General features: G+C 39.4%; 1 pseudogene; it reads left to right on the forward strand.

The window, feature by feature from the left end:
• Window positions 1-1,857: 1,857 nt before the first annotated feature.
• The window catches only part of LOC103088566 (zinc finger protein 709-like), a 14,846-nt pseudogene continuing 3,333 nt past the window's right edge, over window positions 1,858-13,370 (forward strand).

The following is a 13,370-nucleotide window of genomic DNA, read 5'->3' on the forward strand; positions in this document are numbered from 1 at the left end:
TAAACAAACACAAACTATAACCCTCAGAATGGGAGAAAAGATTAGCAAACGAAGCAACCGGCAAGGGATTAATCTCCCAAATATACAAACAGCACATACAGCTCAATATCAAAAAAACAAACAACTCAATCAAAAAATGGGAGGAAGATCTAAATAGATATTTCTCCAAAGAAGACATACAGTTGGCCAAAAAGCACATGAAAAGATGCTCAACATCACTAATTATTAGAGAAATGCAAATTAAAACTACGAGGAGGTATCACCTCACATGGGTCAGAATGCCCATTATCAAAAAATCTACAAACAGTAAATGCTGGAGAGGGTGTGGAGAGAAGGGAACACCCCCTACACTGTTGGTGAGAATGTAAATTGATACAGCTACTATGGAGAACAGTATGGAAGTTCCTTAAAAATCTAAAATTAGAACTACCATATGACCCAGCAATTCCACTCCTAGGCATATATCCAGAGAAAACCATAATTTGAAAGGATACATGCACCCCAATGTTCATTGCAGCATTATTTACATTTATAATAGCCAGGACTTGGAAGAAACCTAAATGTCCATCAACAGAGGAATGGATAAAGAAGATATCATACATAAATACAGTGGAATATTACTCAGCCATACAAAAGAACAAAATAATGCCATTTGCAGCGATATGGATGGACTTGGAGATTGTTGTGCTGAGTGCTGTGGGTCAGACAGAGAAGGTTGGATGTCATGTGATGTTGCTTATATATGGAGTCTAGAAAGGGGGTGCAAATGAACTTGTTTGCAGGGCAGAGGTAGAGTCAAGGATATAGAAAGCAAACTTATGGTTACCAGGGGATAAATAGGGAGGGATAAACTGGGAGGTTGGGATTGACGTGTACACACTACTATATGTAGAATGGATAACTGATGGGGACCTTCTGTGTAGCGCAGGGAACTCTACTCAATCCTCTGTCATGGCCTATATAGGAGGGGAATCTAAGAAAAGAGTTGGTGTATGTATATGTGTGGCTGATTCACCTTGCTGTGCACCTGAGGCTACTACAGCATTGTGGATAAGCTATAGTCCAATAAAAATTAGTAATTAATTAATTTATTTATAAAATTTCCTACCAGTGTAAAATGTACACCTGGGAAGTTAATGAACACACATCATAGCCTGTGGTTTAACTGAGATTTGTCCTGGCACCCAGCTAGGCTGACTGGTTCAAATTTCCTACCAGAGCCAAGTGCTCTGGGATTCTTTAGCTTAAGTACCGAATAAGTGGGAATGGGGCAGGGATTGGTGGAAGGCCCAGCGCTGTCAAGGACGAAAGATGAAAATGGAGTCAACCCCTTTATTATAGATGGTGAATTCACATTTAAGTGTCTGCGTTTCTTAACAAGAAGCACAGTTTCGTGCTTGGCCACACAGCCTTACACCAAGCCCTTGACCCCTGGAGGACATAAGACCCTCTTGTTCCAGGCAGGACTGGCCTGGGCCACCCTCTTATCTGTACTTGCTGCATCTTGAAACAGAATCAGGAATCCCAGTTTAGGAGGAGCTGCGGAAGACAACTGAGACAATCCCAGGCCAGGAAATGTTGTTTTACCAAGCAAACGTGCCAGGCCGGGACAGGTCCCATCCCACCTCCCACAGGTTGTCACTCAGGCACTAGGGGGCGGAGTATTGAGATCTGTCCAACCAGGCGGCCGCTGAGGCAGGTGGGCGGAGCGGTCCCCCACTCAGGCGCGGCTTCTACAGCGCAGGGGTCGCGTGTCTTTCCCGGTTCACTAACCTGTTAACTCTCACACTAGTTGCCCTGTGTTCTGCACTAGTTCTTGGAGTCGTTAGGAGGGACTCAGACCCAGGAAACCTCGAAATGGTGAGTGTGCTGAGCCGGGCTGTGGACGCTGCGAAGGGACTGGTCGCAACCGGCCGAAACCGGCCATCTTTTTTGACCCGGTCACTTCGCGGTCAACTCCGGAGTCTGCGGATACGCGGGGGTCTGGGGCGCTGCTCGGACCCCAGTCCCCTCCGGGTCTCAGTGGCGGGGTTGGCCCGGCAGCTCGGACCCCGGGCGTCCTGTCCGGTCACTTCGCTGCAGGAACTTTGGCCCCGGAGCCTCACCCGGCTGCTCTGCAGCCCCTCTTATCCCCCCAGATTGTGTGGTGACCTCAGGCGCGGTCTTCAGGTGACAATTGGGACTCGTTCTCCAGGGTTCCGTCTTGGGATTAGCTGTGGTCTGAGGGGTCTCAGCCTTTCCTTTCTGCCCCAGGGGGCACCCGTTTTGATAGGGATAGAATGGCATAGTTACACTGGTAGTTGTAGAAGTCCCAGTAGGGGATTGTAAATAGAGAGGGAAATCTAGGGAACTTTGGGAGACCACTGTAACTTATTGATCGCTCAAGAAAGCTATCGGAAATGTTGTGGGATCAAGCAGGCCTCCTTAAGTATAAAGCCATAAATAAAAGCATGAGATATGCCCCAGATCATTAAGTGAAAGAAAAAATGAGGCCTGCATTCTGCTGGTCGAGTTCAGCAAGGTAATGATCCTTAACCCCAAGGACAGGAATTTTAAGGGAAATGTGACATTCCAAAGTAGGAGACCCTCATTATATGGAGACTTGAGATGATACAACATACTTTAGTGTATGTTACCACCCTTCTCCTGATTTGAATAAGCTCTATGACAGTCCTAGTTTGACCTCATAGGGTCAGATACTCTCCTATGCCATACGAAGGAGGAGCTAGTGACCTAAGCCTGACGTCTACTCGAAGAATGAGGAAGAAGGCAGTCTTTTTCCCCTTCCCCAGTTTCCTTTGACTATAAAAATATAGCCCACTTAATCCTCAGGGCAGAGCCCCCCTGCCTGCTTGCGTCTCTTGCAAGCGTCCTATGTTAATAAATCTACATCTTGCCTATCTCTTTGCCTCTTGCTGAATTCCTTCTGCACTGTGACACAAAGAACCCGAGCCTCAGTAAGTCCAACAACAGGTGAGTGATTCTAATTAAAAGACCATAGGTTCAAGTCCCAATCTGGGTTTAGGCAGGGTTCGAGTCCCGGCACGTGGGTTCAAGTCCCATCTGACTTACACGGTTTCATTTTTTCTCTGAGTTTTCCAAATGTTTGGGAAGCAGAATTTCAAAGACCTTAGCCCCCCAGAGGAGCTCTTTGTAGGGCTGGCAATAAATCATTAAATTTCCAGATCGCTCCCCTCATTCCCAAAGTCAATTTCGCCTCTCCGATTCAAATTACCTATCATCTGTTCGTCTCCGCAGTGCATTTCAAACAAATATTTTAATTGTTTATCCTATTTCCGTAGTGACGTGGATGGTGTTTTTTTGGGGGGGCGGGGGGTGGTCTGTGGATATTTTACAAGAGCAGAAGCCAACAATGACCACTTGGAAGTGGGTTGTATGAAGTCCTTTCTTCTTCTGATTTTTTACTGGGAACAGATATCCTATAGGAAGTCCTTTCGTGGAGGTTTTTTTTGAATTTTTATGGACGATCTACCCTGCCCATCCCTAGGTTAGTCCCCTTCAAAAGATTTGCTCGCTTATTTAAGTTTCTTTCTTCAATAGTGTAAAATAGAGCTTCAAAGTCCATATAAAATATTTCCAAAGAGGTAAGAGAGGTGAATTTCAGGGGGAAAAAAATTCCAGTGTTACATTCCATTTGTTAAGAATTTTTTGCTTTTATTCAATCCCTGAGGAAGTGTGGTTAAGTTTTTGTGGCCTCTCCTTTACTTTTGGTGGATTTCAAATGAAGTTCCAAGATTTAGACTTGTAGAGGAGAAGTATTCAAGTGTGATTAATTATGTAGTAAATGAAATTGCCTTGGAAGTAATTGACTGACATTTTTTTCGGAAAAGGAATAGATATTTGGGGTTTCCTGGTGAACTAGTAGAAGTGGCTTATAATTTTCTTCTCTCATTTCCACATAAACACTGGATTTGAGTGATTTTGCTGAATTGTTCAAACAGGGTTTGTGTATTTAAAGTATCAGTGGTGGTGGAGAGCACCTGTAGTTGGGAGCAGAGCCTGAGGTCAGTGTCTTCAGGCCAAGGCCCCCTTTGAGCCTGCGAGGGGAAGTACTTGAAGGCCCTCCTATACTTGGAATCATACAGTATATAGCTCTGCCAGATTGGCTTCTTTCCGGTAGCAATATACTTTTGAGCTTTGCTTCATGTGTTTTCATAGCTTGATACTTTATTCCTTTTTATTGGTGAACACTGTTTCATCATATGGATATACCACTGATTATTTGACTCTTGCAAGATATCTTGCTTACCTGTTGACTCATGCCAGTTATGAATAAAACCCCTACAGGTATTTGTGTGTGAGTTTTGTGTGAATATAAGAGTTGATCTCATTTGGACAAATAACAAGGAGTGTGATTGCTGGGTCTTAATATACATACTAAGAGTATATTTTGTTTTGAAAGAGAGCTCCTGTCTTCCTTTGTAGGGGTACCAAGTTCCATTCCCCCCAGCAATGAATGAGGATTACCTTCACATCCATTTGGTGTTTTGCATTTTAGTTATTAAATAGTTGTGTAGTAATAGCTCGTTTTATTTGCAATTTCCCATTGACATTTGACATTGAGCATGTTTTCATATTTCCTGTTTCCCTTCTATATATCTTTTTTGGGGAGCTGTTTGTTCAGATCTTTTGCCCATTTTCAATTGGATTATTTATCTTCTTACTGTTGAGTTTTAATAGTTCCTGGATATTTTGAATACCAGTTATTTATCACATAAGTGTTTTGCAAATATTAATATTTTTTCATATCCTGTGACTTGGCTTTTCATTCCCTTAACACTGCCTTTCTGAGAGGAGACGTTTTTTATTTTAATGAAGTGAAATTATCCTTTTTTTCTTTTACAGACCTTGTGTTTGTTGTTATATTTGAAAATTCATCACCAAACCCAAAGTGACCTAGATTTCCTTCCATGATATTTTCGAGGAGTTTATTACTTTTGCATTTTACATTTAGATCTGTGATGTGTTTTGAGGCTTTTTTTGTAAAACGTGTAAGTCCTATGTTTACATTTGCTTTGTTTGTGTGTGTGTTTGTGAATATCCATTATTTACAGCACTATTTGTTTAAAAGATTTTCTTTTCATTTGAATTGCCTTTCCTTCTTTGTCCGAGTTCAGTGTGGGTCTACAGGAAAACAATTGATTATCTTTCAATCTTGAGATATGTCTTCTATTTTTTTAATAAATTTATTAATGTTATTTATTTATTTGGCTGCTTTGGGTTTTCGTTGCTGCGCGTGGGTTTCTCCCTAGTTGTGGCGAGTGGGGGCTACTCTTCATTGCGGTGTGTGGTCTTCTCATTGCAGTGACTTCTCCTGTTGTGGAGCACGGGCTCTAGACGTGCAGGTTTCAGTAGTTGTGGCATGCTGGCTCAGTAGTTGTGGCTCACAGGCTCTAGAGCACAGGCTCAGTAGTTGTGGCACACGGGCTTAGCTGCTCCACGACATGTGGGATCTTCCCAGACCTGGGCTCAAACCCGTGTCCCCTGCATTGGCAGGTACCTTCTTAACCACTGCGCCACCAGGGAAGCCGAGGATATGCCCTCTTAATTCCAAGAGTTATCTGTTGTTGGAGAATCTTTTAAGATATTTCACAGAGATAATTATGTCCTAGAGACCAAATATTTGAATTTACCTACAAGATACATGAATATGTTCTTTTTCAGGAAGTAGAAGTTCCCTCTATTACTTGTTTGTGATTAAAAATGGATGTTGTATTTTACCAAATCCTTTGAAATTTTCATTTCCCCCTTTGTTCTTTTCTGATATTTCCTTTTACCCTTTGTCTTCCCTTATAGGCATATTGATTAGACGTTTATCAGTGTTATTAATCTTGTCAAAGAACTAGCTTAAAAGTTTTTTTCTCCTTCAATTACCCACAATTACATTAATTTCCTTTCTGATTTTTATAATTGTATTTTGCTTATTTTGTGATTATATGGTCTTCTCTTTATTGTTTCCTTTTTTTGTGGTACGCAGGCCTCTCACTATTGTGGCCTCTCCCATTGCGGAGCACAGGCTCCGGACGCGCAGGCTCAGCGGCCGTGGCTCACAGGCCCAGCCGCCCCGTGGCATGTGGGATCTTCCTGGACTGGGGCACGAACCCATGTTCCCTGCATTGGCAGGCGGTCTCTCAACCACTGCGCCACCAGGGAAGCCCTCTTTATTGTTTCTTAAGGTAGATGCTTGTGTTGTTGTTTACAGACCTTTGTTTTTTCCCAGTTGATGATGGCATAAATTTCTCTGTAGGCACTGCTTTTGCTGCATGCCACAATTTAGCTCAAAACAAATCTTAATTTCTCTTGAGACTTCTTCTTTGATCCCATGTATTACTTAGAAATATGTTGTTGAACCTCTGTGTGTTAGGGGTTTTTCCAAATCTCTTGCTTGTATTGATTGCTAGATGAATGCCTTTGAGTTCTAGGAGCATGGTTTGTATGATTTTTCTTCTTTCAGATTTGTTAAGGTATGCTTTATGTCCCAGAAAATGTTCAGTCTGGTTGAATGTTTCATATGAATTTTAGAAGAATGTGTATTCTGCCCTTGTTGCATGAATTGTTCTTTAGATTACAATTACATTTAGTTATTTCATAGTATTCTTCAAAGCAAGTCTGTCCTTTCTGATTTTCTGCCTGCTGTTATATACAGCTTATGATAAGGGGGTGTTGATGTATGACTATAATAATGGGTTTATGTATTCCTCCCTGCATTCTTCATGTCTTGCTTTATGTATTTTGCCGCTTTGTTGCTATGTATGTACACATGAAGGATTGTTATGCCTTCTTGCAGAATGGACCTTTTTGTCATTATGTAAAGTCCTTTCTACCCCTGAGTTTTCCTTGGTCTGAAATATGCATTCTCTAAAGTTCATATACGAGTGCCAGCATTCTTTGGTTAGTTTTGGCATGGTGTATTTATCTCCATTGCTTTATTTCTCATCTACCAGTGCCTTCATATTTAAAATGAGTTTTTGGTAGACTACATATAATTGTAATTTTAAAAATCACATATTATGATATCAGAAAGGGAAAGTAAAGCAAAACAGTATGCACCGAAAAAAATAAAATGCTTTGGAATAAGCCTGACCAAGGAGGTGAAAGAGATATGTTGCACACCATAAAACATTGATAAAGGAAATTGAACTGAATCAAAAAATGGAAAGCTGGGCTTCCCTGGTGGCACAATGGTTAAGAATCCGCCTGCCGATGCAGGGGACACGGGTTTGAGCCCTGGTCCGGGAAGATCCCACATGCCGTGGAGCAACTTAGTCCATGTGCCACAACTACTGAGCCTGCACTCTAGAGCCTGCACACCTAGAGCCCGTGCTCCGCAACAAGAGAAGCAACTGCACTGAGAAGCCTGCACACCGCAACAAAGAGTAGCCCCTGCTCAACACAACTAAAGAAAGCTCACATGCAGCAATGAAGACCCAACACAGCCAAAAATCAATAAATAAGTTTATTTTTTTAAAAATGAAAAGCTAACCCATACTCTTGGATTGGAGGAATTATTTTTGTTAAAATGGCCATAGTACCTAAAGTAATCTACAGATTTAATGTGATCCCTATCCAATTACTCATGACATTTTTCACAGAACTAGAACAAATAATCCTCAAAGGTATATGGAACTGTAAAAGACCCAGAATTGCCAAAGCAATTCTGAGGAAAAAGAAAAAAGCTAAAGGCATAACCCTCCCAGATTTCAGACAATAATACAAAGTTAAAGTTGTCAAAACAGTGTGATACTGCCACAAAAACAGAAATATAGACTCAATGGAACAGAATAGAGAGGCCAGAAATAGACCCACACACCAATGGTCAATTAAACTTTGACAAAGGAGACAAGAATATACAATGGGGAAAAGACAGTCTCTTCAGCAAGTGGTGTTGGGAAAGTTGACTGCCTCATGTAAATCAATGAAGTTAGAACACACCCTCACACCACATACAAAAATATACTTGAAGTGGCTTAAAGACTTAAATGTAAGACATGACATCATAAAATTCATAGAAGAGAACATAGACAAAACATTCTCTGATATAAATTATACCACTGTTTTCTCAGGTCGGTCTCTCAAGACAGTAGAAATAAAAGTAAAAATAAACAAATGGGTCCCAAACAACGTATAAGCTTTTGCACAGCAAAGGAAACCATAAACAAAATGAAAACACAACCTATGTACTAGGAGAAAATATTTGTCAATGATACCAGCAACAGGGGCTTAATTTCTAAAATATACAAATAGTGAATACTATCCAATAACAAAAAACAGACAACCCAATAAAAAATGGGCAGAAGACCTAAATAGACATATCTCCAAAGAAGACATACATATGGCCAATAGGCACATGAAAATATGTTCAGCATTGCTAATTGTTAGAGAAATGCAAATCAAAACTGCAGTGAGGTGCCCACCTCACATTGGTCAGAATGGCCATCATTAAAAGTCTGCAAATAACAAATGCTAGAGAGGGTGTGGAGAAAATGGAGCCCTTTTATACTGTTGGAAGGAATGTAGATTGGTGCATCTACTTTGGAAAACAGTATGGGGGTTCCCCAAAACACTAGAGTTGCCATATCATCCAGCAATCCCAGTCCTGGGTATGTATCCAGAGAAAACTCTAATTCAAAATGATACAGGCACCCAAATGTTCACAGCAGCACTATTTACAGCAACCAAGACATGGAAACAACCTACATGTCCATTGGCAGATGAATGGATAAAGAAGATGTAGTATATATATTCAGTGGAATACTACTCAGCCGTTAAAGGTGAAATAATGCCATTTGCAGCAACATGGATAGACGTACAGATTATCATACTACATGAAGTAAGTCAGATGGAGAAAGAGAAATACCATATGATATCACTTATATGTGATATCTAAAATATGTCACAAATGAACTTATTTTCAAAACAAAAACAGACAGACATCAAAATGAAAGTTATGGTTACCAAAGGGGAAAGGGGATGGGGGGGAGATAAATTAGGAGTTTGGAATTAGCAGAAACAAGCTATTATATATAAAATAGATAAACAACAAGGTCATATTGTATAACACATGGTACTGTAAAATCCTGTAGAAAACCATAATGGAAAAGAATATGATAAAGAGTATATATGTGTATATATATATATATATATATATGAATCAGTTTTCTGTACACCAGAACCTAACACAACTTTGTAAATCATCTATACTTCAATAAAAGTGAATAAGTAAATCTGATATTACTGTAATTTTCTTTCATTTGTATTGAGACCATTGTTGATTGAGATGGTGACTAATACGGTTGGATTAATATCTAACACTTTTTACTCTTTCTATTTGTTGCCCTTATTTTTTCATTTGTCTTTTCTCTTTTTTCTACCTTCTCTGGATTTAATTGAGCATTTTGTCTGATCCTTCCTTTTTTCCATTCTTTTTTTTTTTTTTTTTTTGTGGTGAAGGAAAGTACAGCATTTATTGCAAGGCACCAAGCATGGCAATGGGAGAAAGCCTCAGATCCACTCCAACTTGGGGGTTGAATCAGAGTTTTTTTAAAAAGAGGAAGAACAAAGAGGCTAGAATTGATTATTGTCTATATGATATTTCTGGGATATTTCTTTTTTTTTTTTTTCATTTTAACATCTTTATTGGAGTATAATTGCTTTACAATGGTATGTTAGTTTCAGCTTTACAACAAAATAAATCGTTATATATATACATATGTTCCCATATCTCTTCCCGCTTGTGTCTCCCTCCCTCCCACCCTCCCTATCCCACCCCTCCAGGCGGTCACAAAACACCGAGCTGATCTCCCTGTGCTATGTGGCTGCTTCCCACTAGCTATCTACCTTACGTTTGGTAGTGTATATATGTCCATGCCTCTCTCTCGTTTTGTCACAGTTTACCCTTCCCCCTCCCCATATCCTCAAGTCCATTCTCTAGTAAGTCTGTGTCTTTATTCCTGTTTCACCTCTAGGTTCTTCATGACATTTTTTTTCTTAAATTCCATATATATGTGTTAGCATACGGTATTTGTCTCTCTCTTTCTGACTTACTTCACTCTGTATGACAGACTCTAGCTCTATCCACCTCATTACAAATAGCTCAATTTCGTTTCTTTTTATGGCTGAGTAATATTCCATTGTATATATGTGCCACATCTTCTTTATCCATTCATCCGACGACGGGCACTTAGGTTGTTTCCATCTCCAGGCTATTGTAAATAGAGCTGCAATGAACATGTTGGTACATGATTCTTTTTGAATTATGGTTTTCTCAGGGTATATGCCTTCTGAGGGCTGTCTTTTGGTCTTGTTTATGGTTTCCTTTGCTGTGCAAAAGCTTTGAAGTTTCATTAGGTCCCATTTGTTTATTTTTGTTTTTATCTCCATTACTCTAGGAGATGGGTCAAGAAGGATCTTGCTGTGATTTATGTCATAGAGTGTTCTGCCTATGTTTTCCTCTAAGAGTTTGATAGTTTCTGGCCTTACATTTAGGTCTTTAATCCATTTTGAGCTTATTTTTGTGTATGGTGTTAGGGAGTGATCTAATCTCATACTTTTACATGTACCTGTCCAGTTTTCCCAGCACCACTTATTGAAGGGGCTGTCCTTTCTCCACTGTATATTCCTGCCACCTTTATCAAAGATAAGGTGACCATATGTGCATGGGTTTATCTCTGGGCTTTCTATCCTATTCCATTGATCTATCTTTCTGTTTTTGTGCCAGTACCATACTGTCTTGATTACTGTAGCTTTGTAGTATAGTCTGAAGTCAGGCAGCCTGATTCCTCCAGCTCCATTTTTTGTTCTCAAGATTGCTTTGGCTATTCGGGGTCTTTTGTGTTTCCATACAAATTGTGAAATTTTTTGTTCTAGTTCTGTGAAAAATGCCAGTGGTAGTTTGATAGGGATTGCATTGAATCTATAGATTGCTTTGGGGAGTAGAGTCATTTTCACAATGTTGATTCTTCCAATCCAAGAACATGGTATATCTCTCCATCTGTTTGTATCATCTTTAATTTCTTTCATCAGTGTCTTATAATTTTCTGCATACAGGTCTTTTGTCTCCTTAGGTAGGTTTATTCCTAGATATTTTATTCTTTTTGTTGCAATGGTAAATGGGAGTGTTTTCTTGATTTCACTTTCAGATTTTTCATCGTTAGTATATAGGAATGCCAGAGATTTCTGTGCATTAATTTTGTATCCTGCTACTTTACCAAATTCATTGATTAGCTCTAGTAGTTTTCTGGTAGCATCTTTAGGATTCTCTATGTATAGTATCATGTCATCTGCAAACAGTGACAGCTTTACTTCTTCTTTTCCGATTTGGATTCCTTTTATTTCCTTTTCTTCTCTGATTGCTGTGGCTAAAACTTCCAAAACTATGTTGAATAAGAGTGGTGAGAGTGGGCAACCTTGTCTTGTTCCTGACCTTAGTGGAAATGCTTTCAGTTTTTCGCCATTGAGGATGATGTTGGCTGTGGGCTTGTCATATACGGCCTTTATTATATTGAGGAAAGTTCCCTCTACACCTACTTTCTGCAGGGTTTTTATCATAAATGGGTGTTGAATTTTGTCAAAAGCTTTCTCTGCATCTATTGAGATGATCATATGGTTTTTCTCCTTCAATTTGTTAATATGGTTAATCACATTGATAGATTTGCGTATATTGAAGAATCCTTGCATTCCTGGAATAAACCCCACTTGATCATGGTGTATGATCCTTTTAATGTGCTGTTGGATTCTGTTTGCTAGTATTTTGTTGAGGATTTTTGCATCTATGTTCATCAGTGATACTGGCCTGTAGTTTTCTTTCTTTGTGACATCCTTGTCTGGTTTTGGTATCAGGGTGATGGTGGCCTCGTAGAATGAGTTTGGGAGTGTTCCTCCCTCTGCTATATTTTGGAAGAGTTTGAGAAGGATAGGTGTTAGCTCTTCTCTAAATGTTTGATAGAATTCGCCTGTGAAGCCATCTGGTCCTGGGCTTTTGTTTGTTGGAAGATTTTTAATTACAGTTTCAATTTCAGTGCTTGTGATTGGTCTGTTCATATTTTCTATTTCTTCCTGATTTAGTCTTGGCAGGTTGTACCCTTATTTTTTCGTTTGTATTTTCTCTTTTTTCTATCTTCTCTGGATTTAATTGAGCATTTTGTCTGATTTTTCCTTTTTTCCATTCTTAACCTATACTTTTATAAAGAACTTTTTTAGTGGTTGCCCTTGAGTTTTCAGTATACATTTAGAACTAACCCACATCAGTCTGCAACTTAACACAGTACCTCTTCAGTGGTTGTTCAGGTACCTCATACCACACTATTCCCATTTCCCCTCCTCTGTCCCTATTGATATGGCTGTCATTTATTTCACTTATCCACAAGGTTGTCATTATCAATGTCATTCTTGCTAATATGATTTTAGACAAAGTGTCATCTATTATAAAAGAAATATAAAAGATGTTTACCTTCATTTATTTCTCTTTTAATTCCCCTACATAATTTACATTCTTTCTGATGAATTTTAATGTCTTTCAAAGTTGGCATACTAATGACAAGTTCCATCAATTTTTGTCTCAAAATGGCATTCTATTTTTTAAGGATAATTGTGCTTCCTAACAGAATTCTAGGACACTGTTTTTTTTTTTTTTAATTTCAAAACTTTAAATGTTTCAATCCACTTAGTTCTTTCATATATATGTATGTATATAATTATTATTGTTGTTTTTTTTTTCTGAAAAGAAGTCCTGTTTGATTCTAATCTTTATTTCTCTATACCTAAAGTATACCTCTGGCTTCTTACAATATATTCTCTTTGCCTTTGTTTTTCTCTCTACTTTAAATATAATATACTTTGGTCTCCATTTTAGGTGTTTTCATTTTTATTGTTCACTGAGCCTCATGGATCTATGGGTGTTGTCTATCATTAATATTTGGAACATCTCAGTGGTTGCTACTTATTTCTGTCTCTCTTTTCCTTCAGTTATTTTCATTATATGTATCTTAAATCTTCTGTTAAAGAAGGTCATGCCAGGGTTCATGGATACTGTGTTCTATGTTTTTTGATTGTTTTTGTCTTTGTGTTAGACTACAGTGAAAGTTTTTGGGGTACCAGCCTTAAGAACGGAATCTTTGGGGCATATTTAAAAAACGTCTTCTGGGCTTCCCTGGTGGCGCAGTGGTTGAGAGTCTGCCTGCCGATGCAGGGGACGTGGGTTTGTGCCCTGGTCCGGGAGGATCCCACATGCTGCGGAGCGGCTGGGCCCATGAGCTATGGCCACTGAGCCGGCGCATCCAGAGCCTGTGCTCCGCAACAGGAGAGGCCACAACAGTGAGAGGCCTGCGTACCGCAAAAAAAAAAAAAAAAAA

This window comes from Lipotes vexillifer, unplaced genomic scaffold (assembly GCF_000442215.2).
Source record: "Lipotes vexillifer unplaced genomic scaffold, Lipotes_vexillifer_v1.1 scaffold469, whole genome shotgun sequence".
Taxonomy (NCBI): Eukaryota; Metazoa; Chordata; class Mammalia; order Artiodactyla; family Lipotidae; genus Lipotes; species Lipotes vexillifer.